General features: G+C 35.8%; 1 protein-coding gene across 13 annotated transcripts in view; it reads right to left on the bottom strand.

Annotated features, from left to right (window-relative positions):
* Positions 1–4,297, bottom strand: part of LOC102679904 (lachesin-like) — a 282,869-nt gene that overhangs the window by 26,590 nt on the left and 251,982 nt on the right. The gene's annotated exons all lie outside the window — the stretch shown is intronic.

The following is a 4,297-nucleotide window of genomic DNA, read 5'->3' as shown; positions in this document are numbered from 1 at the left end:
GGGGGGCCCGTATATACTAAATGTCCACGAAATTTCAAGGAATCGAGGATGCCCGGCGTGGCAGCCATTAGCAGCATCAACCGCTCGTGAGATTACATTGCGTTCATAGATTAGATGCGCCAGTATGCAGAACCGCTAATGCTTTTTGTCCGGGCGCCCCCGATACCGTCTACGAAATACGAATTTTCGAGATGCTGATGGAAATTGCTGCCAACTGTTCGCGTTAGATATAATCCATTTTACTAGCAGCGAACAACTTCCTTCTAGTATTTAGAATTTCATTCTTAAAAAAAAAAAAAGATCCTTATCACCTTGGATACGGATTTAATTTAAAGAAAATTTCCATATTGACTCGATTTGTTGTTGGTGTTATTATTATTTTTTTTTCCTATTAATCGCGAAATCGAAAAATAACATTGCGTTCAAAAATCGAGATATTTCGCGTAAAAATTCATTCATTTCGTATACGTATTTTTTTTCTCCGTCCCTTTATTCTTTATACGTAGTATGCGTGTTATTATATGCGTCGTTACGTATGTATCGTATATTTTTATAAAAAAAAATTTTACAAAAAAAATCACTTGGAAAATTGAATTTTGAATTAATTCAAAAAGATACGTAACATATTCATTTATATGTATATATATCTATAAATAAAATATGGACACATTGTATATATACATATAATACACAATTATTAAAATATATCTTATAACGATATGTACGATATGTACGATATTTAATCTACAAAAAACACTTTTTTCAAACGAAATATATTTATCGATTAGTATTATCCCCTTGTCGAGATCGTTTCGTTCAAGAGAGAAGGTGAAAATTATCTACGAGAAAGAGAGGGGAGGAAGGGGGACCATTTGAATAAGTCTTTATCGTGTTGCTTAAAGGCGGCACGGCTTTTCGCGCATTGTTTCCGAACCACTAGCCCCCCCAAAGTGGCGGAGTGGCGCGATACGCGTCGCGGCCCTTAATCCCGTTTTATGCAAGGAACGTTCGCGCCGTTAAATTGTCCAATCCGCAACAAGTTATTTAAAGTCTGGTTGCACGAAACGTCGCAATTAAACTCCTTGCTTAGCCCGGCTCGCGTGCAAGACGGCATTTCGTAATCGGGCCAGGCTATGATATAACGTCTTCGTCGCGGTTTCGCTCCGCCAATTTCTTATCCCATTCTTCGTTTACGCTCCCTCTCAATCTCAAACTCGTTTGCCAATTACTCAATTAACCGGAAATTAATTCGTTAATTTCTCTCTTATCTTTATTTCCATTCGAATAATCCAATTCGAATCTTTTTCCTTTTCGTGCTTTTTCCAATTTTTGTTCGTCATGTTCGTAGTTTTTAACGATAAATATGGAGACTCGCGATATGGAATTCAGATCAAACTTAATTCTCCTAAGCCATATGGTTTTTCATTAATCATAGTCTGCATAATTTTATTATTCTTATTTTGATTCATTATTTTTGGATTTTAAAATATCTTAAAAAATAAACAATAAAAATAAAAATTTAACGAGGAAGTCAAAGAGAATGACAGTTTCGCCTGGAAATCCATAATGCTGGCGAAGGATTAAAATTCGTTTCAGAGGATACAACATCCACTGTGTATCTCCTATTTATTCGTTTTAATGGTTACACGGTGTAACGATTATTTCGTTAAAATTTATATACTTTTATTGAAAAAAATTCGAGTTAACAGTTGGCAAGTGATTTCGTTTTAATTGTGCGAAAAAAGGACACCCGGCAACGAGTTCAGAATCGCCGATTTTCGTGAACACGTACGAAACGATAACCTAAAAGTGACGACCCGCCACCAGCTGCTTCTACCTCGTTTCCTTTACACCTGGGATAATGCTCGAGAGGGGATGTAGTTAATATTAACGGCACGCTATAGAAGCGACGCGTGTTGTTCCTACGTAATTTCCTACTAAACGTACTAAGGGATGCCCATGCATATTTCAAAACGCCACCCACGACGCGCCCTCGACCTGTCTATCGGTGTTGCCCGTGTCTTTGACGCTGCTCCGAATTTCGAGACACAGCCATTGGCTTCGAAACGAATAAGTGGATGTCGTTTAACGTGGCTCCGCGATTTTCGGCCAAAGTCAAGGGAATTCTTCAGGGGATCGAGGTTCGTTGAATATCGTGATTGATGAATTGGAGAGAATCGTGGTTATTACTCAAATCCATATTTAAATATTCTAGATTCACGACACTGGTAAAACATCAAGTTTAACTTTAACAATGAAAGAATTTAAACAAGTTTATTTGTAATAATTTTTAAATTATTGCTTTGATTTAAGGTTAAGAAAAAAGAAAAGATATATTCTCACGATTTATTATTAATGAACGAATTGATAAATTTTTATTTCAATCTTTGGCGAATTTTTTTCAGTTTGAAACTGCCCATCATCAAAATGTCGAAGCCGGATTTCTCTTACTCTAAAGATTTCAATTTTGTATCTAATTAAACGAATTTAAAAAATTTTGCAATAAAATCATATTACATTTTTATATCATTAAATTATTAAATGTCGATCAAGTTTCTCTACGGAAATACTGCAGCAGGTATTCTCTTTTGTCTATGGCAATGCAACGTATGCAATTGTACAGTGAATCATAAGAAAGCCGGCGAGATTGCACGTGTTGCAACGACCGCCTCGGCATGGACTCGTTTCACTATTTTATTAGATTAGATACTTATGCTCGTGCGACAGAGGAACAAGTGTCGACCAAAGGAAATGCATTAAGATGAAACGAGTTTGCCGTTTCCGGATACGTAAAGCAAATATGTCGAGAAGGCATCGTTGCATCTTTAATGCGTCGTGTTACATTGATCGACCGAACGATCTCGTCGCTAAATGTTATTCGATTTTGTTTCCAATTTTTTCATATACCAAAGAAAAAAAACAATTCAAATACTCGAATACATATCTATATCTATACTTTACATAAACTGTAAAATAACAATATTTCAATCTTAGGAATTTTAAGAATCGCGAAAGAAAAATTTATTCGAATATTCGAATTACAAATATTTAATAATATTCACGTTCAAATATTTATACACTGAAATTCAAATATTCGAATATTCACACGTATATATCCAATTGTTAAATCAAAATTTCAAAGTATCTTGTAACAAGTACTATCTTCGATCTGTCCAAGTAATAATAAAAGCATCGATCTTGGACACGTTTCAAGCTTCCAACTTCACATATCACAGCGGAGATCGTGATTATTTGATCCGACATAATCGCGCAAACGACAGCAATTTCCACGGGAGAGATCGTTCGAGCCGATCCTTTCTCGTTATCTAGATTCTAGATACGCGCTCCGTTGTAAAAATATCTCCGGGTTCACACCCCTTTATCGAACTTTGTCCGTTCGATGGCGGACTTTCGCACGTTTCGCCAATGTTAGCTACATACGTCCGGCAATCCTGGCCACACTCGCGGCCGCGTACGTGCCCGCCGACTTTCTCTCGAGCTTTCGCGCCCGAGCGTTCCCCTCGCCATTCGCGCCGCGTGTAAAATTTCAAACGCATTTTCCTTCAGAAACGTAGTTTAAACGTTGCACAATTGGTCACGTTTGGTTGCTGCGGCGATTGTAGGACTGCATCGAGTAGTAGCGGTGGTGTGCAACTGTCAGACCATAGTTTGCATAACAGTGAACCGAACTGTTGTTTGCTCCGAGTTTAATGATATTTCAATTATTGTCCTGTTTTCAGGCGAATGAGAATAAGTTTTTAATGATTTTTTTTGAATCGAAGAGTTTTTCGATAATGTAATGGCGTGGAACTGTCAAATATATATAATAATGATAGTTGTGAACTGTTTGCTAACAGAGTTTAATGATATTTCAATTATTGTTGGACGAGATCCGTTTCCAAGCGAATGAAATAATTTTTTAGTGATAATTTTTAAAATAGTATTAGAAGAATTTTGTTATGTTAAATGTGAACCAATGTCTTCCTATTTCACATATTTTGTGTCCATAAAATTGTATAAAATTGTTTTCTTTCACTTACAACACCACCAAATAATTAATCATAATTAATCATAATTAAAATCAATCTCTAAACGAAATTATATTTCTCTAAATAAATTCATTCACATAAACCTTTTTACTCATACAAATTAAATCCTTATATGAAATAAAATATAAATCTCCTAGCGTTTCAAAAATATATTCTGTCATTTCTCTGTCAAATTGCTTCATTATCGAGGATCAACAATATCGATAAACCATGAACGATTGCGCGCGCCTCGTCCAAATATTCTCATT

The sequence above is a fragment of the Apis dorsata genome, unplaced genomic scaffold, assembly GCF_000469605.1.
Source record: "Apis dorsata unplaced genomic scaffold, Apis dorsata 1.3 scaffold_127, whole genome shotgun sequence".
Classification (NCBI taxonomy): Eukaryota; Metazoa; Arthropoda; class Insecta; order Hymenoptera; family Apidae; genus Apis; species Apis dorsata.
This window is presented reverse-complemented; position numbering and strand designations above follow the sequence as displayed.